We start from the raw sequence: 25,242 nt of genomic DNA, 5'->3' as shown, positions 1-25,242 counted from the left end.
ACCCTACTCCCAGAAAGACAGTCATCTACCTGACACACCCCTCATGTCTCAAGACATCCTTGGGGAATGGGTCTAGACTTCCCAAAGCCCAGTCTACTGCCTCTGCCCCAGGAAGTCCCACCTCCTACCCCGCCAGCGCCTCACCCCACTCACTCTCGTTGTTTCTCCTTTTCAAGTTCAGGGGACGGCATCGGTCTGTCCAACAATAACTTCACCAAAGGGTATCGGGCCAATTCTGCCAGCTCCAACGCTTGTCCCCATGAGGAGTACACTCACAACCCACTCAGGCACAGAGGGTGACTCGCCAGCTTGGGCAGGTCACAGAGGTCAGGAGATACTGCTCCTCAGAAAACAATACGTATGGCAATCACCCGAGAAACTGGTCAAACAGCACAGGGCCAAGAGGGGCGCTGCGGAGAGGCCTCCACAAAGCATGACCGCAGCGGGAATATTCCTTCCGCCAACCACAGAAAGTTTGCAGGATGTGAGTTAAGACAGCAAAATATTTCCACAAGCATGCCTACCAGTCAGAAGCCAACTCTACTTTCAACCTGAATCCTACTGTTTGGGCATAACTGTTTAGCACCAGCAACTTCCCAGGAGAAGGTGATAAGGCACCAGCGTGGGAAGTTCAGAGGCCCTGGAGTCGGAGTTCTGAGTTCAGTCCCGGCTCCAGCCCTTGCTAGCTATGTCTCTCGAGTAGATGATGTATGTCAATTTGATGAATGTGAGGGAAACATTCAGTAAATACTAGCCCTCTCCTACTGCCAACTTCCACCTCCAACCATAACCCCCAAGTAAAAGCAGGTCCAAGCATTTTGCAAAACCATATTGGGCGAGTCCCACTCAAACCCAGGCCGGGATCACCTCTGTCTGTGCAGTGTGGGATTAAGGAATCAAGAGTGTGGCCACGGCATGCCCTTATTCCCTATTTCCCCAAGTGCCTTGTCATAGACTGCCAGCACCAAAATTCTATTCATCCTTCAAAACACAGCCCCATGCGTCTCGGCAAAATTTAACCCTGGCCGGTGGGGCGCCGCTGGTTGGAACGTAGTCCCGTGCACCGAAAGGTCGCTGGTTCGATTCCCAGTCAGGGCACAGGCCCAGGTTGCCAGTTCGATCCCCAGTCGAGGTGCATACAGGAGGCCACCAATCAATGTTTCTCTCTCTCTTTCAACTAATTGATGGCTCTCTCTCTCTCTCTCTCTCTCTCTCTCTCTCCCTTCCTCTCTCTCTAAAATCAATAAAAACATATTTTAAAAACACTAACCCCTTTCCACTATACCATTTTGCCTGTATGCTTCTTATAGTACTGACTTTGTTCTGTTTCATATTATAGTTGTAATATAGTCCTGTGCCCCAACCCCGAAGAAAAGATACCTCAAAAGTGAGATTTTTGTCCCTCCCAACCCTCAAACCGTCAGCGCCTGGCACACTGCCTTGTGCAAGCAGGTCAAGAAATATGTCCGCTAAATGGATGAGTGGGGAAGAAATCCATTCAAGACTGCCCCGGCACCACATACAACACGTTATTACAACAATGCTTTAGTGAGAGCGCAGGCTAAGGAAGCCAATGAAACCACAGGGAGGGCAGGCCAAGGATGTACACCAACAGGGAGACTACCCCGCATCTAACACCAGCACCTGGGGAGGAGCGGAGGCATGGCCTGGAGCCTGAGCAGGGTCACTCCAGTGTGGACTCCAGTCCGTCCCCATCCCCTTATGGGCCCGTTTCTCCATGGCAACATCTACCTGCCGCCCCATCAAACACACACGGAGCCACAACCAGATGGCAGGAAGGAAGGTGCCCTGGAGGGAAAGTGCTGTGTATTCCCCGGGGTCCAGTGTTACTTTCTAAACGGTTTTGGTTTTTATCGTATGTTGTTTGTGACTCTTCTAAACAAAAAGTCCGGAGGAAGAGAAATGAAACAGACTGCACAGAATTGTTTAAAATAAAACAAAAATCAAGAGGAAGTGGGTCCCTCTCACAGGTTTCTCATTCAACCAATAGTCAAATTTTAGTAATCAGTTTGTGTTATGGTTTCCATTACAGAGGAGAGTATATTAAACCTGACGATCAAAGAGAAAGTACAGGCCCCACGGCAGCTAGATTCCTCCCCCAGAAGCCCCCGGGACAGAGAGGTCTTATCTTTCCCAATTGCCACCTGGGGGCCTGGGTGTCCTCAGGCACCTGCCGGCGGGGAGAGAAGAGGCACAGCTGAAGGGAAGCTGACGCTCAAGTGCCCACACTTACCCAGAGAAGGGCCCAGGCCTTCCGAGGGGCCACAGCGCCGGGGTGCCCAGCAAACACAGCGCTGACGTTGCTTCATATGAGAAACACCCGGACAAGACAGTTCTCGCAGACGGAAGGCTTTTTAGAAAAGGAATGTGTAGAGCAGCGATTTGCAACCGGCGTGCCACGAGAATGTTTCAGACACGCCATGCTTGACTGTTTAGGCAGGGGCACCGGCCTCTTTTCCCTCAGGCTGTCAAATAACAAAGTGACAACAGCCAACACAACAACAGCCGTCCGGTGTGAATGAATCAAAATTATACCTGCTATTTTTGTGTGTCAGATCGGCAAAATATGTATTTTTGGTGTGCCGCAGAATTTTAGTAATGAGCTCATGTGTGCCATGACAGGGGAAAGGCTGAAAATCGCTGCTGCAGACCGCGCCCGGCCTAATGCTGATTTGAAGGCACCGGAGATTGACAAAGGGGTCAGAGGTCGGGGAAGTAGGGAGGAGAGACGAGCTCCAGGACTCACGGAGACCAGAACCAGGGTGTTCGGGACACGTTGGGTAGTCCCTGAGGGCTCTGGGAACCGGGGCCAGCTCCTCTGTCTCCGTTTCTGAGTCCCATCCTCACAGTCAGATCCTCTCCCGTGTGGCAGGGAGGAGAGACCATCACTTTTGGTGACCACGACTATTCTTTCTGTCCTCCACGCAGGTTCCACAGGACCCGGGTGGATTGGGCTGCCCACAGGAGAGCATCCTAGTGTCCCAGGAGTCCGTGTGATGCTGCAGAAGCAACACCTTCCTTGGAGTCAGAATCCCGAGCATCACGTACGAGGGGCCAGTTGACCTCTCTTGCCTACACGACATGAGTAGGTTTTATTCCTCCTGTTGGACCCACTTAGCATGAAACAGAAGTCTTAGGAACCACATCTTCTGGGCAAGGAAAATACTCCTGCTCCCCTACAGGGACTGTCCCCTCACCCCTGCCAGCCACACCCTAAGGCCACATGGTTACTGCACGAGGGAGAACCAAGCAAAGGGAACTCTAGGGCTCACCGGGGTACAACTGAAATGATGCTACACAGCCCAGCACACACCTATGTACAAAGAAGAAAGAACAACGAATTGTAACTCCCCCTTCTTTGGTGGAGGGGACAGCAAGCTCGCCCTGTCGGGATTTTTCCTCACTGTGAGGGGCTTGCATTTGGCCCTTTGTTCATTCACTCCCTCCCTCGCCATGGGCATACTGAGGGGTGCCCTGAGGGTGCTGCTGCACACAAGACACCAAGCCCCCTCCCCCCAAGGACTTTGGGGGGTGGTGTGAGACTGGCAAACTCAAGGAGCAAGGGTGCTCTGCTCCAGGTCAGTCAGTAACCTCCACCTCCAAAAGCTGGCTCACAGGGGGCAGGGGTGTGTGCCCTGGGGATGGGAGAAGAGAGGACGGCCCTTAACCCCACTGCCTTCACCACAAATATCATCCAACCTTGGCCACCATTATTCTGAATGCCCCCAAAGTCTCGGTTGCAAATAGTCTGTCACCACTGCCCCCACATACCTTGGCTAGGTCCCAAAGAGCCCCAAGTTTCAGAATCCCAAATAGATGTCCTGAACAGCGCCTTGTTTCCGGGGTTGGGGGGGATGAAAATCTCAGGAGACCCAGGGCCTGACTAGGGCCTTAGGATCACCTCCTCTGCCTGACCGGCCAGAGCACAATGGGAGGGTGTGAACTAAACTGCAGCGGCTCATGCCATCCTCTAAATACACCAGAAAACCGTGGCCAGTTAGGAGAGGCCCAAGAGGAGGCGGCGGGCCCAGAGGATGGGAAAGGGGGCGTTGCACGTGGGCCAACAGCAAATCCAAGATGGAGAGGCAGAAACGAGTCAAGTGAAAACAGAGGCCAACTTAAGATTTTAATTTTATTTCCATCGACAACCAGGGAGTGGACTGATTACCTAGAAGGCACAACTTCACTCCCCTCTTCTCGCCACAGGCTCCCTCCACCATCCCTGCTCTCAGAACAACAGGTTCAGAGCACTTCTTGTCATTTCAACGACCACGTTTTGAGCCCTACTATGGGCCAGGCCTGTAATAGGTGCCTTAGATTTCTCATCAGATCCTTGAAAATCACCCAATGAAGGTGTCAGTGGGCCCATTTTACAGATGAAGAAACTGAGGCTGAGAGGTTACATAGTTTACCCAAGGCCCAATGGCACAGACATGCACAAAGACGTTTTATCCATTCAATCAGATTTTAAATTACAGTATAGCCCCAGGCCCTGCCACATAGCCCTCATGCAGGGAACCTGGTTTTCATCAAGGTGCCAGGCACGTACAGGGCACACTTGTGTGCCTCTCCAGCCGCTCACTCTCCCCACACCCTGCCCCACCCGGCCCCACCTGCAGGAGGGAACACGCTGCGCCTACCAGTCTTTTCAGCTCTTCACACCGAGCTCGTTCTCAGAGACTACAATGCCCCAAGCCCTGTCTACCAGTGGAGACCAAATGGAATTTCACAGGTTCATCTCTCTCTCCTTTTTAATCCTCACAAAGGAAATATTTTCACTGATCTTTGGAGAGAGAGAGGAGGGGAGAGAGGGAGAAACATCAATCAGTGCCTCCCGTACGCTCCCCGACCAGGGATCGAACCCGCAACCTAGGTATGTGCCCTGACCAGGGATCAAACCACAACCCTTCTGGTGTACAGGACGACGCTCCAACTGGGTCACCCAGCCAGGGCTCACAGGTTCATCTCTTGAAAAGAAAACCATGGCGTGCAGGCAGGGAAGAGGCAAAGATGTTTCTACTTCAAAGGAAAAAAGGTCTCAGACTTTGGAGCATAGCTCTTAGTGGCTCATAATCAAGAAACAAGCTCTAGCCGGTTTGGCTCAGTGGACAGAGCATCAGCCTGTGGACTAAAGGGTCCCAGGTTCGATTCCGGTCAAGGGCACATTCCTAGGTTGCGGGCTCAATCCCCAGTGGGCGGGGGGGCGGGGGGGGGGGGGAGGGGGGTGCAGGAGGCAGCCGATCAAAGATTCTCTCTCATCACTGATGTTTTTACCTCTCTCTCCCTTTCCCTTCCTCTCTGAAATCAATAAAAAATGTATTTAAAAAACAAACAAACAAGAGTAGGTCCTTTAAATTTATTTTTAACATTCCACACAAAAACAAAACCAGACTCAAGCATAAATCTCTAGTTCAGGAACAAGCAAACACAAATTTGCACAGACTTGTTTAACTGACTTCAAAATATGACTACTCCTGTTTTATAGATCGAAATAAAACTCCAGGAGGAAATGCGAGGAGGAGGCAGCTGAAGGCTGTGGACCCTCACCCAAGCCTTCCCGCGGCCGGAATCGCAGGAAGTGTTTTAGGCCTCTTTTCAGCCACTCGTGGCTGGACTGCCAGATTGCAGAAGGCCTCTCTCTCTCTCCCGACTGGCATGTGTGTGCCGGGCATCTGAAAGCTTTACAGTAAACGGTGACTCATCCATTGCAGCCACCATAGGTACCGCTAATGTAATCAGCCGAAGTTTGTTCCATCCACATGAAAGAGAAACGCTGGGTGCAGGGCTGCGAGCCTGACTCAAACTGCGACCCCTGCTCACCGCCACTCCCCCTGCTCGTCAGCACTTAGCTGAAACCCAACTGTAATTACCCAGCTCCCGGGGACGGAGGGCAGGAAGAAGGGGGGTTTCTAAGGAAGGGTCACCTCCATAAACACAGACATGTCACTTCTCATCAAGTTACGTCTCCTCACGCAATCAACAAATATTTACGGAGCATCTCCGAAGTGCCCGGTGCACAAAGGCTGACAGACACCACAACTACCCCATGGCGTCCTGAGTCTTGCACTAGCTGCTTTTTTTTTTCTTCTCTCATTTAATTTATTAAATTCTCCTTTAATAGCTCCATCTAACAGATGGGGAAACGGAGGCTGGGAGGTTAGAGCAGGGTCACATGGCTAATTAAGTGGAAAGCCAGGACACCGAGCCTCTTCCACGGCACTCTGGAGCTGGGCTCTCGAACCCCAAGTTACCCTGCAGGGAGGGGAGACGGGCAGGTCTGTTTCATATCAAGGGCTCAAGCCTGTAGGGGACACACACAATAAAGAGAGTGCTGGGGCCCTGGCTGGTTTGGCTCAGTGGATAGAGCGTCGGCCTGCAAACTGAAGGGTCCCAAGTTCAAATCTGGTCAAGGGCACATGCCCGGGTTGCGGGCTCAATCCTTGTGTGCAGGAGGCAGCCAATCAATGATTCTCTCTCATCATTGATGTTTCTCTCTCTCCCTCCCTCTCCCTTCCTCTCTGAAATCAATAAAAAAATATATATATTTTTAAAGAAATAAAATAGGATCTTTGCAAATGTAATTAGTTAAGATAAGGCCATAGTCACCTTAAGCCCACCCTGATCCAATGACTCCTAAGGAGAGAAAACAGAGACACGAACACACACAGGAGAGGACTATGTGACAACAGAGGCTGACTGGAGTGATGAGTCCACAAGCCAAGGACTGTCCGTAGCACCGGAAGCTCAGAGAGAGGCAAGGAACAGATTCTCCCGCGGAGCCTCAGGAGGGAACCAAGCCTGCCAACACCTTGAGTTCGAACTTGCGGCCTTCAGAACTGTGAGAAAATGCATTTCTGTTGTTTTAAGTCACCCAGCTTTTGCAGGACCTTGTTATGCAACCTCCGAGGCTCGTACAGGGCCTGCTCTGGCGGGGCCCTAGACACTGGGTTAAGGCGTCTGGACTCCACCCTGCACCCTGCGGTGCAGAGTTTAAGGCACAGAGTGGGGTACGTTCAGGGTGGGGTGTTCTATAGCAATCTCTCTGGAGCGTATGGCCTTCCCATCTGCAGACTCCAGGCCTATACCTGTTAGTGCCCTCCAGGCCTCCGCCATCCACCTGCTCTGCCACCCACACTCTGCTTGCTGGTCCCCCCCACACCTGGGGCTTCAAGTGCAGAATTCGTTTGCAGATGGCACCAACTTCTGCCGAGACGTTCTTCTGACCAGACACCTCCACCTGCCGTTCTCACAGGTTCCTCAAACGCCACATGTCCCAGGTGAGCTCAGCTCCACGTCTTCCCCTCCACCTGTCTCTGCTGGCTCCTCCCTACCTCTGTTGGTGGTCCTACCAACTCCCAGTCATCGCCCTAAAACTGGGCCTCCCCCTAGTCTCTTGTGCACACCTCCACACCCAGGGAGTCGCCTGTGTCCATGCCACTCCCACTTTCTCATCCCTACCTCCTTTCCCACCGGACTTGTACTTCTCTTTGGCCGCATTATGGGCTCTCACTCCTAGGAGGACTCCCCCTTTCCTTCCTACCCTCCACCCCAATCCAGCTGTCCTGAATATCACAGCTAAGCACAGCTCTCAGAAAACCTGGCCCCACTGCACGGGCCTGAAGGCCTCTGGCTTGTTCACAGGCCTTGACTCAGTCAGAAGCCACACCCAACCTCATTTCCCTCTCCTCCCCGCCCCCCCCCCCCCCCCCCCCCCCCCCCCGCCAGGGTTCTCCCTCCAGCCGGTGGATCCTACCCTCCAACTGTTCTCTCGGCCAATCCCTCCTTGCGTCCTAGCTGAGCATAAAGGCCCTAGAAGTTGGTCCAGAACCTTGGGGCTGCCTGCTTTCTGTTGGGAGGAACTCACACAATGAGTTAGTTCTCTTTGTATTCATCCAGTGGAGCCGAGTTCACACTTGCTGAGCTCAGAGAACTCCTCTTGCCTTGGGCACAAACAGGGAGGTGCAAGGGTCACTAAAGCCTTGACATTGAGTCAAGGCTAATATACCCATTCCCCAGGCTCAAGGCCCCTCTCCCAGGGGCTGGGCAGTGCCCGAGGTTACAGCCACCACTGGGCGCTGTGCTCTGGAGCCTCACAAAAAGCGAGGAGCTTAGTTAAGTGCTGCTACCTCTGCCACGTCTCAGACAGCAGAGTGAGGCCCTGAGGGTTAGTACCTCCAGCCTCACAGTTGGGAAGGGAAAGGTCTCGATAGAGTACAGCCCCTGCTGTCCCAGCTGCCCACTGAGGAGGGGGCAGGAACCTGCTCACGGGCCCAGGACACCAGCACCCGCACACAGCGCTCCATGCATGTCTGCTTGGTGTCTACACAGGGTTTGCACCTCCTGTGGGACTCTCTACGCCTACACGTCCTCATCTGAAAAACAAAGATAATGACCCTCACCTCACAGGATTGGGAGGACTTACATGAGCTAATGTATGTAGAATTACAGAACAAAATGCCTGACATACAAAGGGGCTGCCTACGGTTTGCTGCTTTAAATTGAAAATAGAGAGGGGCAGAGAGAGAGAGAAGCATCTAGCTGCCATGTGAAGTAAGAAGCGTTACTGACCAACAACACAGAAACACCACCCCTGGGGGTGTGTGTGGGGGGGCTCTGTTCCTTCCTGATCACAGAAATAACAGCAGTGGCCGCTGTCATGCTCGGGAGACTTACAGGAGGCCAACGCTCTCCATGCACAACTCGGGATGGGTGTGTCTTCCCACACCCGTAGGAGGTGAGCTGCTCATCCCCATCCTACAGAGAGAGAGACTGAAGCTCGGCGAAGCGGATGGACTTGGTCCCGGTCATGGAGGCTGCTGGATGTGAAGCTGGGACTGACCCGCCGGTGACCGACTCCGGGTCCCTTATCCTAACCACCACCTCCCCCAAATCAGTCAGACCCCCTTCAGGACCTCAGCTTCCTTCTTCTCCACCCCAAAACGTTTCCTGCCCTGCGTTACCCTCTTCCCCTCCACCACCTCCTCACTCAGAGGCAAGACGCTGAACTCTGGCCGGTGCCCACGACCCATCTGGAGAAAGCACGGGCTCCAGGGAGCAGGCACAGGATGGGGCACAGGAGTCAGATCCCGTCAGTCCCTGCGAAGCTGAGTGCCCTCCCCTCCCAGTCGCTAGGAGGCTCCCACGAGGTAACAGACATGGATGTGCTCAGTGTGTCCTACAGGACGGCACGAATCCACCTGAGGCCTTCTGGAACCTTCCCCCTCACATACCACTTCTTTCTCGGGCACCCTCACACTCTACCTCTTGACCAGTCACCAGCGTCTTGCCCTGAATGGCCCCAATCTCCCTCATCCTAAAAACACCATCCCTGACCTCGCTGCCTCCTCATGACCTCCCTGTGCAGGGATTCGGGTCACGGCCCCTCCCACTGGGCTGGGCCAGCTCCCCTGAGGCAGGGACGGTCATTCAGATGGCCCTGTGAATCCCGATGGGACCCAGCATCGGGCCTTTTTTGCTGCGCATTCAGGGAAAAGCCGTGACAAGCAATAACTGAAAGCAGAGAACGCTTAGCACAGCACCCGCAGTCATGCTCACAACCAACTAGGGAAACGGAGGAAAACGAGGCTCGGCTGCAGGAGTTCGAGGCCACCCCGCTCCCAAGTAGAGAAGCTCGACACTAGAATTTATCAGTTGGGCCCCAAAGTATCCCACGCGCTCCACGGAAGTGCTGGCCTCCTTCTCCGCCTGCCGGGTCCGCTGCCTGCTGTAGCTGAATCCGATCACGTGGCTCCTGAAGTCTCAGTCTTTCCCTCTTGGGCCACATCCCTGGTTCCGAAGGGAAAGGAGCAAACATTTCTGTTTCCTGCCTCCCGGGGCTGCAGAGCCTTCTCGGGGTTAGCTGCACCGGCTCTATAGGCTGCTTCATTGGGGAGGGGCTGTCTGCCGCCGCTTCTCTGCCGCCCCACTCGAAGGGGACCTGCCACTGAACTAGACACCGCAGAGATGGGGACAAAGTGAGGGAGAGAAGGAAGGGGCCCAGCACCCGCAGAGCAGTCCATGCGCAGCGTGCTGCTCAGAGGCCAGGAACTCCTGGGATCTCATCTGTGGGTGGCGCCATTCCCTCCTCCTGGGGTGGAGACAAGGGGCTGGGGAAGAGCTGTGACTTGCCCCAAACCACAGGGCAACGTAGTGACTCAAATCCAGCCCCTGTGGACGCCTTGCCAACTCCCCACCACAACACGCTGCCCACGTTTCCTCTTTTTACTACCAGAATTTCCCCCTCCCTTTCTTCTTCTGAAAACCTGCATTACCTATTAACAATTTGACAAGCGGGGGGGGAAGCAAACGATCAAAAGCACATCAAACAAACTCTGCCCTTTCCAGATGCTTATCACTGTGTGTGCACAGGGCGTCACCTGCCCGCCATCCGCACAGGTACGCCACCCGGCCTTCTCGCTCCACTTAACGGCATTCCGCGCGGCTCCCCGAGGGTCCGTCTTCCACCGTACGGCTGTCACAGGGTTTACGTAACCCTTCCCGAACTACCCACATGTGGATTATTTCTGATCTCCCATCTTTGGACCAATTGGTTTCCTGCCCCTTTATGGTTATTTCTGAGGGACTCCCAGACATAAAAATACTGGTCAGGATAGGTGAACACCGGCATTGCTGGTGTAGTCCAACGTCGCCACGCTCCCCAGGAAAACAGGTCCAGTCCGCAGTTCCATGAGTGGTACCCTGTTCTCTCCCACGGCCTCAGCCGTGGGCTTTATAACTTGGACCTACTTGTCCCTAATCTCACAGGCCAGCTGCAGTGCCACCTCAGAGCTGCTCTGGCTTGCATCCCTTTGATGGTTAGCAACCTGAACACTTCTGCACACCTCCGTTTATTATCTGGGCTTCACGTGACACGATCAGCGCCCGAGTCTTGTCCTTTCGCCAATACAGTCTGTTTGCCTTAAAGGGTTTTATCCGTCTGGCACGTGCTTATCCATCAGTTTATCACAACTGTTTCCCTCTTCTGTTACCTTCCCCTATACTATAGGACCTAAAGCACTATTGTTATTATTGTTGTTATTTTTTTTAAGTATATTTTATTGATTTTTTTACAGAGAAGAAGGGAGAGGGATAGAGAGCCAGAAACATCGATGAGAGAGAAACATCGACCAGCTGCCTCCTGCACACCTCCTACCGGGGATGTGTTCGCAACCAAGGTACATGCCCTTGACCGGAATCGAACCTGGGACCCTTGAGTCCGCAGGTCGACGCTCTATCCACTGAGCCAAACCGGCCAGGGCTATTGTTGTTATGTTTTAAAACCACTTTACTGAGTCGCACCCAGCTGTAAACATGTCACTGTGAGAGCCCCACCCCAACCCCCAGGCCACACAGCCCTTGATGAAATGACTGGGTGCACGGGTCTTATTTTTGTTTTTCAAATTTCAGTCCTCTACAGTGAACACAGACCACGCCGCCAGTGCTCATTTTGACAGAAGTTTCCCAAACACATTTGCTCTCTGCTGCGAGGGAAATATTCCATCTGCTTTCCCCGAGTTTTAAAACTAAGTTTTAATGCATCTAGAATTTATAACAAATTGAGGCATAAGTCCAAGTTCATTTTCTCCCAGTGGTTGTCTAGTTTTTCACAAGAGCTATTTCCTTTAAAATCATTTCTTTCACTATTGTTTGCCTTTCCAAATGTGCCATATACGAATGTCTTGCGCTTGTTTAGATCTACTTTACTGTACCAACCTCCCATTTTTCCATTTTATGCTAATGCTACACAGTTTTAATAACGACCTGCCTACTTTGCTTAGAGGAGCCCACTGCTAAATGATTTTCAAAACCTATTTCAGTATGCTTGCCCACCAATGTTTTCTGATGATTATTGTTATTGTTATCATTTTTCCATGCTTGATAAACTATTTCATTGGAATTTCAACTGCCAGGGCATGAAATCTAGGCAGAAACCTTGGGATACTGACCCCCAATGCTCTCACTTCTGATCAGAAGCACCCATGTAGAATTTTGTAATTTTCTTTGAATAGAAATTGTGTCATCTGAAAACAGCGATATTTTTATCTCTTCCTTCCCTATAGCAATCCCTCTAGTTTCTTTTTGTTCCTATATTGTTATGACAAGCGTCTGTTAAACTATGTTAAATAAGAGGCTCGGTAAGGGACATTTCAGTTTAGTTCCTGTTTTTGGGGGCACGTTTCTAGTATTCTGCAGTCAGTATCTATAGCCCCCAGGGAAGGCTGGGTAAATGATTATACATAAGCAGGCTCTTTATCATATTTAGGGGTAAATCTCCCCAGCACACCTACTTTTAGTTTTATGATGCTTTATAATACATATATAATTATTCCCAGTATTTTTCTACATCTACTGAGACTAACTTCATTCATTCATCAAATATTTGTTGAGCACTAATTTATATTCCAGGCACTGTGTTGAATACTGACTGTTCTGAGGTTTACAGTTTATTTCTATCTCAGACTAGTCTCTTCGTATTGAACCAGACATATATTCCTGAAATGAGCCTTGCTTGTTAATTTTTCAAGACTCATTTTTCACGAGCTTAAGTGACTATAACATTCACCTGGAAAAATGAACAGACAAGAATACTGAGATATCAACCCCTAAGAACCAGTTCAAACATCACCTACTCCGAGAAGCCTTCCCAACCTTCACTTTCCTGACTCCCACATCCTCCCTCCCTCCATCACAGTTATCTTAGGGACTGAAACGCAATCCATGCCCACGTGTCTGCCCTTAGCCCCTAACTCCATCACTGCCCTGCGGACAGAAGCATGCTAGGCACCATGACTAGTGGATAAGAGTAGCTCATTAAATATTTACGGGAATAGGTATGTCATTCATCTATTAACTTATTTCACTGGTGATTTTATGGCTATTTTTTAAGTGAAATTAATCTGTCCAGTCCTCCTTGGGATCAGCAGGGCATGGACAAGCCGGCGATTCCAGGTGCACACAGCTCCTCTGTGGTCCTCAGTGTGCACATGGAGGGCTGGGTGCTCAGTGACTTCCGGAAAGGGGGCAGCACAAGATGAAGTTATGAACGGTCCCCACAAATGGGCAAAGGCCTGTGATGGGGGAACCAGACCAGATAACCCTCTGTAACCCATCGGGACATCTATGGACGGTTTCCAAGGCCCCAGCTGGCTAGATCAGGCGAGACTCCAACCCCTGGGAGCAGGACTGGTCATGCCAATTACTGGTTACCAATACATACTATGCACCAGACACCTTACACAATTGTCTTTCCAACCACCCTGGTAAGGCATATTCTACAGTTCCCATGGCACACAGCAAGAACCGGAGGCCAGTCGGGTTCTGTAACTGACCCAGAGCCACAGGGCCAGTATGTGGATGAGCTGGGATTCAGACGACGTCTTCCCGCCACGACTTGCTATCTCTAGTAAATGGCCAGGGCAGGGTCTTAGTCCTCCCACAGGACCCAGATATCCATCACGTTAGCAGAACAGGAACCAACCCAGAAGCCTCTTAGAAGAACTGAGACTTAGAGAAGGAAATGGGACACAGGAACAAGGCAGGAACGAGGCCCTGCAATGTCACAGCCAGTACAGTGTCTGAGCCCAGAATCCTGGCCAGAAGGGATGGGAGTCTCTGCTTCCTCAGACCAGACGTGATTCTAAAAGCTGAGGGCAGGGCTGAGCAGCAGGAAGTACACCGGCGGGGCTGGCCTCACCCGGGATGATGCAGGCTGGGTCTGCATGGGAATCCCCCACTTGGCTCCACAGAACCAGTGTGTAGCCAAGCAGGCCTCCCACTGGGCCGCACCCCCTGCACTTGGAATGGGAGCGAGTGGAAGGTGCAGAATCTGACTTGAAACAAATGCCTGCAAATCTTGGCCTTTGGTCTCCTTCTCTGCAAAGCGGACAGAGCTGGGCCAGACAGCCTCTGTCGGTCCTATGAATTCTGTTCCTTATCTGGGAGTCTCCATGCATAGGTCTCAGGATACACGCAGCCCTTACAAGCAAAAGAAAAATCAGGGTTTCCAGTGTGCACGAATGAGGGTGGGCATATTTCTGGAGAGGAAGTCCAGAGCTTCCATCATATTCCAAGGAGCTCCATGATTCAAAGGGTTCAGAACAGCTAATTCAAATGTACCTAAGAAGTCAGCTAAACGGGTGAAGGCGAGACAGCGGTGCGGGGCCCAAGTCAGCTCAACCAACCAAAGATGCCCGAAGACATCCTGTCGCCACAAACACTTGACTCTCCTCGGACCATCTGGAAAGCGTGTGGTCACTAATGAAGTCAAAGGAGGTGACTGGGTGGGTCAGGGCATCCCATCTCCACGCCTCTGAAGAAGAACAGTATGGGTTTTATGCAATAGTTAGGAGCATCATCTTTACACAGTGGACGGGTTCGCTGGATGCTGGAGACCTGAAGATAGTGCCCTATGGTCAGAGGAAGAGCAGGTGCCATTTCCTCCACTTTCTCGCTCCTCACCTGGAGCCAGTTAGAAATGCAGTCTGGGGCCTCATGCCCACCCCAACAGCTGGCTGGCTCAGAATGTGCACCGAACAAGGACTCCAGGCCCCGGGTGATTTGTGTGCACAAGTGGACAGAAATTCACGATATTAAAAAATGAAGAATAGAGGAAAAGTTAAGAGTGAAAACAGAATGAATAGATAAGAACATGAACAAATGTTCAAAAGAGAACAAAAGTCAAAAGTTCGCTTTTAGAAAAAATAATGAAATTACTAAATCAGGAGCCCAATTAATTTTAAAAGAATCAACTAGAGAAGTTAGAAAGGAACAGAAAGACCCAATAAATTAGCCACTGACAGACTGTTTAAGGGATTTTGTGTGCAACCTTAAACTAATAACTGAAAAAACAAACTGAAGCGAATACTTAACAATTTATAAGATCCCAATTAAAGCAAAAGGAAAGACACTTCAACTGATCAGTAGGAGAAAGTGAATTAGAAAAAGGCAGAAACAAGCACCTGTGTTTAACAGCTCCTTGGCAAGTATTTCTATAATGTGCAAACATTTTTTCATCACATAAACATATATGTAAAACATTCACACTTTTTTTTTTTTTTTTTAACGAATTAAAGCATGCGATTTAAAGCCGAGGCCTCTCTAAACACCACTCCAGTCCCCAAAGGACACCTCTAAGAGTCTGGTGCACACCTTTCAGGCCTGTTTTGTATGAATACAGGATTCCACCAAAAATACAATACTGTCAAAAATACGACACCATTTTCTTTTTCAAAAATGGTATCACATTGTACATTTCTGAGACCTTTTCTTAGCAAAAGGTACCTATCTTGCCCGACAGGCATCTCAGTGATTGATCAATGAACTATGAACCAGGAGGTCATGGTTCGATTCCCCGTCAGGGCACATGCCCGGGTTGCGGGCTCGATCCCCAGTGTGGGGCATGGAGAAGGCAGCCGATCAATGATTCTCTCATCTTTGATGTTTCTATCTCTCTCTCCCTCTCCCTTCCTCTCTGAAATCAATAAATATATATATATATATATTTAAAAGGTATCAATCCATTCTTTTAAACTACTCTTGCATTGTTTTTAGTACCAAGTCCTTGACTTAGTCCTGCAGTAAGAAATATATTTTCTTTTTTTTTCTTTCTTTTTTTTAATATTTTATTTTTTATTTTTTTAAATATATTTTATTGATTTTTCACAGAGAGGAAGGGAGAGGGACAGAGAGCTAGAAACATCGATGAGAGAGAAACATCGACCAGCTGCCTCCTGCACGCCCCCCACCAGGGATGTGCCCGCAACCAATGTACATGCCCTCGACCGGAATCGAACCTGGGACCTTCCAGTCCGCAGACCGACACTCTATCCACTGAGCCAAACCGGTCTCGGCAAGAAATATATTTTCTATTGACCCAGTTCACACTTGTGAATATGCAAAACTGAAACAAAAATCTCACCAAGTATTTACCGTCACTATGTACAGTGCTCTCCGTAATTTTCTAGTCTTTGTTTCACACTGTGTCACAGACCACTAAGTTGATTTGTTGACCCACTAATGGTCTGAATAGCCCCAATTTTATTTAGCCTTACTAAATAAGTATTTATCCACCCTATTGATGGATCTGTACCTTGTTGTCTTCAATTTTCCACTATGGCAATAATCTTCAATGAACATCGTGGGTGTATGTGAATGTTTCTCCAGAGCAGGTACGCAGGAGTGCCTTTTTTCTGCTACTTTGTCTTCCACATCACAGGGTCCTAAGATATGGGCATTTATCATTTAGATAAATATCACAAATTGCCTTCCAACGCAGCTGTATCCGTTTACTCTCACCAGCAAGGTACAAAAGTGCCTTTCTTTACAGCTTCACCAACTCAATATATTACCAACGTTTTGATCTTTTCCAATCTGATAGGTTACAAATGCCGTTTTACTGTACTTCTGATTTGCATGTTTTATTTTAAGAGAGAGTTTGTGCATCTTTTCCTTTGCCGAGTCATTTACCCTTCTTTTCCTGTGAATTTCTGTTCCCGTCTTTTGCCAAGTAAGTCAATGATCCTTTATTTCTAAGAAGGATCTCTGCATATTTAAGTAAGTTAGCTACTTTTATTATATACATTGCAAATGTTTTTTTCTCAGATTATCACCTACCTTTTCACTTGGTTTATAGTGTTTTTTTCATGCACAAGTTCTCCCTTTTATGTTATCAAGTTTATCAATCTTTTATTTTATGTTTTTTGGAATTTCTGTCAAACTTAGGAAGGTCTCTCTACTCCAATACTATAGAAAAATTCACTTTCATACGTTCATTCTTTATTTAAATCTTTGATCTATCTTTGGTACTTATTCTTATCTAAGGCACAAAGTAGGGCTCCTACTGTCTGCACATGCCCCCTCTCCCAGGCAGCTATCTATCTATCTTTCCCCATAAATTTTTCACAAATTACACACACACACCCCTATTTATTGTGGGGCTCTCTATTCTGTCCCATCACTTGTATTTAGTACCAAATTATTTTAATTATTATAGCTCTTAAAGTACTTAATATCTGTTAGAGCTAGACCCTCCTGTTTCTTTTTCACATTTTCATGCATGCTATAAACTTAGAATGAGCTTTTTAAAAAATTTGTTTTTTCAATTAGAGTTGACATACACTATATTAGTTTGAAGTATACAACATAGTGATTAGACATTTGTCTAACTAACAAAGTGATCGCCCCAACAAGTTTAGTACCCTTCTGACAGCATACATAGTTACTACAATATTATTGACTATATTCCCTTTGCTGTACTTTACATCCCTGTGACTGTTTTTATAATGGCAATTTGCACATTTTAACCCCTTCCCCCCTTTTCACCCATCCATCCAAGCCCCCTCCCATCTGGCAACCATCAAAATGTTCTCTGTATCTATGAGTTTGTTTGTTCATTTATTTTGTTTTCTAGATTCCACATAAAAGTAAAATCATATGGCATTTGTCTTTGTCTGACTGATTTCACTTAGCATAATACGCTCTAGGTCCATCCATGTTACAGGTGACAAGATTTCATTCTCTTCTATAACTCAGTAATATTCCATTGTATTATATGCACCACTTCTTCTTTGTCCATTTGTCTATTGGACACTTAGCTTGCTTCGATATCTTGGCTATAAATAATGCTGCAGCCCTGGCCACTTGGGTTCAGTGGATAGAGCGTCGGCCTGAGGACTGAAGGGTCCCAGGTTCCACTCTGGTCAAGGGCACATGCCCAGGTTTCGGGCTTGATCCCCAGTGCGGGGAGTGCAGAAGGCAGCCAATCAGTGATCATCATTGATATTTCTCTCTCTCTTCCTTTCTCTCTGAAATCAATAAAATGTATTTAAAAATAATAATAATGCTGCATTGAACATATAAATGCATATGTCTTTTCAAGTTAGTGTTTTGAGTTTCTTTGGATAAATACCAAGAAGTGGAACTGCTGGGTCCTTCTTTGTCTCCTATTATAGCCTTTGTTTTAAATCCTATTCCATCTGGAATAAGTATTGCTACACCAGCTTTTTTTTTTTTTCATTTTTGTGAAATAACTTTTTTTCATCTCTTTATTTTCACTGTATGTCTTTCTATCTATTTTCACTGTATGTCTTTCTTTCTTATCCAGTCAGCAACTCAAAGTCTTTTGATTGGAGCATTTAATCTATTTACATTTTTTTTAAAATATGTTTTTATAGCATAGCTGGTGTGGCTCAGTGGTTGAACATCAACCTGTGAACCAGGAGATCACGGTTCGATTCCCGGTCAAGGCACATGCCCGGGTTGCAGGCTCGATCCTCAGTGTGGGGTGTGCAGGAGGCAGCCGATCAATGATTCTCTTGTCATTGAGGTTTCTATCTCTCTCTCCCTCTCCCTTCCTCTCTGTAATCAATAAAAATATATTTTAAAAAATGTTTTTATTGATTTCAGAGAGAGGAAGGGAGAAGGAGAGAGAGATAGAAACACCGATGAGAGAGAATCATTGATTGGCTGCCTCCTGAACTGGGGATTAAGCCCATGACCTGGACATGTGCCCTGACCAGGAATCAAACTGTTACCTCCTGGTTCATGGGTCGATGCTCAACCACTGAGTCACATGGTCAGACTAATCCGTTTACATTTAAAGAAACTATTGATAAGTAGTTATTGCCATTTTATTATTCATATATTTTATCGTGTTTTCTTCTTAAATAAGTCCCTTTAACATTTCTTATAATACTGTTATTTTGTTTTGTTTTGTTTTTAATCCTCACCTGAGAATATTTTTTCCATTTATTATTTTTAGAGAGAGTGGAGGAAGAGAGAAAGAGAAACATTGATGTGAGAGAGACACATCAATTGGTTGCCTTCCACACACACCCCAACCAGGGCTGGGGCACCTGCAACCAAGGTACATGCCCTTGACTGGGAATCGGATCTCAGATCCTTTGGTCCACAGGCCGACAATCTAACCACTGAGCCAAACCAGCCAGGGTTCTTGTAATAGTGGTTTAATGGTGATGAACTCCTTTAGCTTTTTCTTATGTGGAAAACTCTTTATCTGTCCTTCAGTACTAAATGATAGCTTTGCTGGGTAATCTTGGTTGTAGGTCCTTACTTTTCATCACTTTGAATATTTCTTGCCAATTCCTTCTGGCCTGCTGTTGCTGTTGAGAAATCAGCTGACAGTCTTAGGGGAGCTCCCTTGTAGGTAATTGCTTTTCTCTTGGTGCTCTTAAGATTCTCTCTTTGTCTTTAATTTTTGGCATTTTAATTGTGACGTGTCTTAGTGTGGCCCTCTGGGTTCATAGTGTTTGGGACTCTCTGTGCTTCCTGGACTTATATGTTTATTTCCTTCACCAGGTTAGGGAAAGAAATTATTACTTCAAATAGATTTTCAATTCCTTGCTCTCTCTCTTCTCCTTCTGGTGCCCCTATGATGTGAATGTTGGTACACTTGATGTTGTCCAAAAGGCCCCTTAAACTATTTTCATTTTTTTGGTTTCTTTTTTCTTTTGGCTATTCTGATAGGGTGTTTTCTGCTACCTTGTCTTCCAAATCACTGATTTGATCCTCTGTTTCATTTAATCTAATATTGATTCCTTCCAATGTGTTCTTCACATCAGTTACTGTATTCCTACTTTCTTACTGGCTCTTGTTTATGTTTTGTATCTCTGTTTTTATATTTTTATTTATCTGTTTAAGTTCTGAGCTCATTGAGCATCCTTATAACCAGTGTTTTGAACTCTGGTAGATTGCTTATCTCCATTTTGTTTATTTCTTTTTCTGGAGCTTTGTCCTATTCTTTCATTTGAGACATGTTTCTTTGTCTCCTCATTTTGGCACCCTGTGTTTGTTCCTATGTATTAGGTAGAGCTGCTACATTCCCAGTCTTGGTGGAGTGGCTTTATGTAGTAGGTGTCCATTGGGGACATGTGGCGCAGTCTCCCTGATCACCTGAGCCAGTGCTCTGTGTTCCTTGTATGTGCCCCCCTACTGTAGCTGAGCCTTGACTGCCATTGGCATGCCAAAGGGAGAGATTGGCCCTCAAACTGACTGGCTCTGAGGACTGGCCATGACTATAGTGAAAGAGTTATCGGACTGACCCCACAAAGTAGAATTTATTGTAATGGGACTCTGGTGTCTCTGAGTCTGCCTTTTTTTGTTTGTTTGTTTTGTGTTCTTTTTTTTTTTTTTTTTTTTTGAGTCTGCCCTTTGGATGTTTCATTTATCGTGGTGATTGGGTGGTACTCTGAAACAGGCCACCAGCTATGTTGGTTTTGGGACCTCTTGGGAAGAGCTCTGATGCAGGCCAAAGTCAACCCTGGCCTTTGCTCTACCCAAAGCCACCTGATATGAGCTACAGAGTGATCTGCAGATGGTTGACATTTGTGCTGGGCTTGGAGGTACCTGGGAGAAGCTAAGCTGCAAACCAAGGTTGGCTGCCACTAATGTCAGGTTTGGAGCTGCTTAGCAAGAGGTGTGGGGCACGCCAAGTCCAGATGCTGCTTGTTTGGGGTTTGTGAAATTTTGAGACTCTAGGAAAGTCTGCAGCATGAGCCAAGCCAGGCCATTTGTCTAGAATCAGCTGTTCTACTACCAAAATAACCCTATTGCTAATTTTAATGGGATCATATTTTACATGTAAAAAGTGGTATTTTTATAACACTAACTCTTTCTAGCCAGTTATATTATCTTTCTGTTTAATTCTTTTATGCCCCGTTGTAGCACTGAAGTTACATATAAATGTTTTTATTATTTATTAATATTTTATACTTTATAAAATATTTCTTATTTTTATATTTATGAAGCTTATAACTAGATTATTTTGCCTCTTTGGTTGCTTACATAAATGAAATATTTTCTTCCATTGTGCTTTCTAGTTGGATATTGTTTACATGGGAGAGCTACTACTGATTTTTGTGCATTATGTATGGACCAAACTACCTTACTGAATTCTCTCGTTGTCATTTAGTTTTGCCTTTTCCTACTTTTTATACCTCTTGTGTCTTTCTCTTATCTAATTATACCAGTTTTTCCCTCCACAACGAGGTTATATAATCATGATGCTTAATTATTATTTTAATGGGAATGCATCTAGTAGTCACCATTTCAATGCTAAGCAAAATTTGGTACTAGCTTGACAAAGCTGTATTTTCTCACGAGGAGGAGGTATCTAATTATTCCTACATTAGGAGTTTTTATTAGAAACGGTTGCATTTTAATTTTTCATAAATGTTTTCACCATCTTGTTTTCTGCTTAGATCGTTTAACACGGTGAATCTTATTAATAGAAATCCTAAGGGGAACCTATCTTTGCGTTCCTGTTCTGGAACCCAGCCAGCCATGGACTTCTTTCAATGGGCTGCGAGATTCTATTTTGTCTAATTACATTATTAGGGCTTGGCATCGATACTCAAAACTGAGACCACTTGGTAGTTTTGTGTGTACACATACTGCTCTTTAGTCACGTTTCGTTATGTTAACTTCGTAAAAAGAATTTAAGTGTTTCTTCTTTCTTTGCCTTAGAAAACCTTAAATGGCATTAGAATCACCTGTACCTTCACTATTTGAAAAGATTTGCCTGTGAAAACATCTGGTCCTACAATTACTTTAAGGAGCAGTTCTTTAGGAACTTTCTCAATTTCTTCTATAGTAATTGGTCCGTTTACATTTTATTCTATTCTGGTGTCAGTTGTTTTTATTTTTTAATTTTTAAAAGACAAGTACTCTCATGTTATATAAACTATTTCTAAACTTAGAAAAAGATAGCCTCCACCCCAAGTGGCCTGTTTCCTAATCTCTGCACCCGTCCTCCCCACTCCTCCTGAGGGCCTCATCTTTTCTCACCACCAAGGTCACGTACAAAGAGAATGGGTATGTTTGCAATAAACCACAAACACACTGGTGCTCCTCCTCTCCCTCCAGTCCCATCGGGTAAAGACTGTGCACAAAAGGCCCAACTCCCTCTGCCTCCCTTAGTGGAGTCCATTCCAACTCCTCTGAGCTTCTTTTCGGAGCCCTCACCAACCCTACCCCGTTCTGGGGTCAGCAGCCCGCCTCACTTCACTCACACCAAATGCTCGGCCTCCTGATGGAGACACATTAGCAAGGAACCCACAGGCTTTCATCACCAGCACCGGCCAGATGCCTGGGGCACCTGCCCTCTAAAAGGGTGATGGGTGAAGACCTGCCCCCAAGTGCCAACAAGGTCCAGAATGACTAGGTACAAAATAGCGGAGCAGAGCAAACCAAGAGTGCAGAGGACAGAGAAATCTCTGGGTGACCAGAAAGCAATGGGAAGACACTTCAAGCAAGTGACCCAAAGCCAGGCCAGATGAGGATCAGCCCAGTGAGCTGATGGTATACGGCGTAGGATGCTGCCTGGACAGGGAAGGGGGTAGATAATCCCAGACCCTGAGGGCCCTGGGAGCCCCAGCAAGAGGCCTGGACATGACACAGCGGCAATGGGAGCCACCACGGGCTCTGTGCGGGGCAGTAACAGGAAGAAAGTGGTGTTTTAGCATCCCCCCCCCCCCACATTCTAGGTTGCCAGACTTGCCTTCAAAGAAATGACTCGCTGTACCAAGAACTCGGTGAGCTGTGGGGGAGGGCTGTAAACCACAACCCTAAACTGATGCCACAAGTGACAATGGACACACACACACACACACACACACAGAAGTCCAGGTTCTAATTAAAGACACCAAGCCGGAATCCTACCACAACACCAGGGTTGAGACAGTTTAGTGCACTGGACAATAAAAATCACAGAGGCACAAATCTCTAACCTCAGGGGGCATCTGTGCTGGCCCGGTGCCTCTCAACGTCAAGGCGCACCCGAATGCCCTGAGCGTCTTGTTTAAAATGCAGGTCCTGATTCTGCAACGATCGGTTCTGCGTTCAGATCTAAGACGCTCCCAGGCGATGCAGGATGCCACTGATTCAGGGACCATGCTTTGAGTAGCAAAGGACCAGATGATACTAGGCCCCTAGTGAACTCCCAGGCAGCAGCTTATGGGCATTAATTAGAGACAGAGAGAAAGCTGAGGGCTGTCTACAGCAGAGCATCAAAACCAACCAACTCATTTTCTATTAAAAAATTTCGCCATGGGGGCTCAGTAACAGGCCGGGCTTCCTCGGAGCCATTAGTAAATGTAAACCACCCTGCATTTCACAACTGCGGTCTAATTACTCTCCCTGTAACCTTTCACAGCAGCCCTCAGCCAGCCCTTTCAAGTGCTGATGCCACTAATTAAGTCATAAAGCCTTAAAGCGTCATATTATTAGCCTTGATAACAGCGTAAAACAAACCCAACAACAATCCCATTTGCCTTTCCTCCTGGCTGAAGCCACCAGTCAGGCTAACATCTGCATGACAACCCATCCCAGGTCAAGGGAAACGCATTTAACTACTGAGAACCTCTCCTATCTGCAATAGGCCATGCAAGAGAAATCTATCAGCTCTTGCGTGATCCCCTGAAAAGATTCTGGAAACGGATCACGATTTGCCACAATCCTAGCAAATTTCTTTACTGTCCCCAACTCCTTGGGCAACACCTGGAAGAAACTTCTATTTCAATGACCCCACTTCTGCTGAGTCCCCTCCCCTCAGGTCACCTACTCAGGCACAAAAAGACCCCCTTTAAGTCAACTGCATCACAAACCACAGAGCTCCCGGGCGGGCGTGGCTCAATTCTGAAATCAGATGGCCTGTGTTTCAAGCCTGGGCCGCTTAGAATGAGACCAGTGGCCAATCAAAAGGGACTGGTCAGCCCTAGCCATTTTGGCTCCGTGGATAGAGCGTCGGTCGGCCTGTGGGTCCCGGGTTTGATTCTGGTCAAGGGCAGGGAGTGTGCAGGAGTCAGCTGATCAATGATTCACTCTTATCATTGATGTTTCTATTTCTCTCTATCACTCTCTTCCTCTCCTTTCCTCTTTGAAATAAATAAAAATGTATTTTTTAAAAAAGAGACTGTTCAAAGGTAGACCTGGACCACACCTCCAGGTGACCCACAAACTACACACACACACACACACACACACACACACACACACACAGCAATTAAGCCAATGAATCAGGTGTTTAGCATGTGCAGAACCTCCGCGCCCTGCTATACACTGTGGGGATGTAGAACACACAATACCTGAATCTGAGAGTTGGTTGAAGAGGAGATATAGTGAGTGCCCTGTGATCATGCAGCAACCAGGCCTTGCGTTTCCTGATAGCTGGCACCCACCATCAGCCAATACTTCTTTAAATTACAAAATAAGTGTACATTCATCGCAGAAAAACCAGAACTCGTTAAAAGAAAATCTCAATTGTAAACAAATGCAATTCTATCTGTTAATCAAATCACATTCCAATTGAGACCCAAAGAAACCCCAACTCTGAAGCATTTCCTGTCCCTGTCGCCTAAAGTTCTAGTCTTCATGAAGATAGGCCATTGGCTCTGCAAGGAAGTAAACTCTGGACATGTTCTGCGGGGGGTGAGTTGACTAAGCAATACCTGAGGAACAGGAATTAATCTGTCTTCCGATGGCCGTGGGCAAATGACTCACCCAAGATTTCGCAGTGAGTTTTAAAGCTGAGAGCAGAACTTAGGTCCCTCAACTCCCAGATCAAGGTTCTTTCAACTAAATCACACTCCCCTTACCTCCACTTTGGAGCTCCCCTCCCTATGAAATTGGAAAGCTTGTCACTTGGTTCTTTATCTCCCCCATACCTTAATCAGTCTCTAGGGCCCCCTTTCTCTGGAGGAAGCAACATAACTTAAACCATTAGACAGTTGGTCCAGTTCTGCTCTCCACAAGATGGGCCACGAGCAAAGCAAAGTCACATCCCCTCTCCAGGACTTAGTAACATGAAGAGGTTAGTGAAGATGGCTTCTAAGATCCTTTTCAGCTTTAAACAGAATCAATGGGAGCTGCCATCTGCAGTTAGGAGAGAACAGGGGCTCCCCCAAGCCAGGGCCCTGCACCATCCTGCTCTGTGCAGGGAGGATGGGCTGGTTCAGCCAACCGATAAGAAGCTGCAGGACACGAAGAACCTGTCCACCCATCGCCTCCCATGGTCCACACAGAGCCTCCCCAGCCCGCAGAGGAGGAGGAACAGGCAGCTGCCAACTTCGCAAATTTGCCAGCTAGAATTCTTAATTAAAATTCATTGTTGCACTGCGGTATTATATTCTTTCTAATGACTTTTCTTTTCCTAATGACTTTTTAAATTATAAAACTGATTTGTGTTCGTTACAGAAAACCAAAAAACGT

The 25,242-nt window shown here is 47.4% G+C and overlaps 1 protein-coding gene across 14 annotated transcripts in view; it reads right to left on the bottom strand.

Annotated features, from left to right (window-relative positions):
- Positions 1-25,242, bottom strand: part of TRERF1 (transcriptional regulating factor 1) — a 210,231-nt gene that overhangs the window by 154,450 nt on the left and 30,539 nt on the right. For 3 of the 14 annotated variants that reach the window (XM_079780577.1, XM_079780575.1, XM_079780576.1), the window contains exon 3: positions 16,109-16,238. The exons of the other annotated variants lie outside the window; for them this stretch is intronic. The gene's annotated coding sequence lies outside the window, so the exon portion shown is untranslated. The remainder of the gene's footprint in view (positions 1-16,108; positions 16,239-25,242) is intronic. 14 annotated transcript variants of the gene reach the window in all.

This window comes from Cnephaeus nilssonii (assembly GCF_951640355.1).
Source record: "Cnephaeus nilssonii genome assembly, chromosome: 9".
NCBI classification, from domain to species: domain Eukaryota; kingdom Metazoa; phylum Chordata; class Mammalia; order Chiroptera; family Vespertilionidae; genus Cnephaeus; species Cnephaeus nilssonii.
The sequence above is the reverse complement of the archived record's forward strand: the minus strand, read 5'-3'. Positions and strand labels throughout refer to the sequence as shown.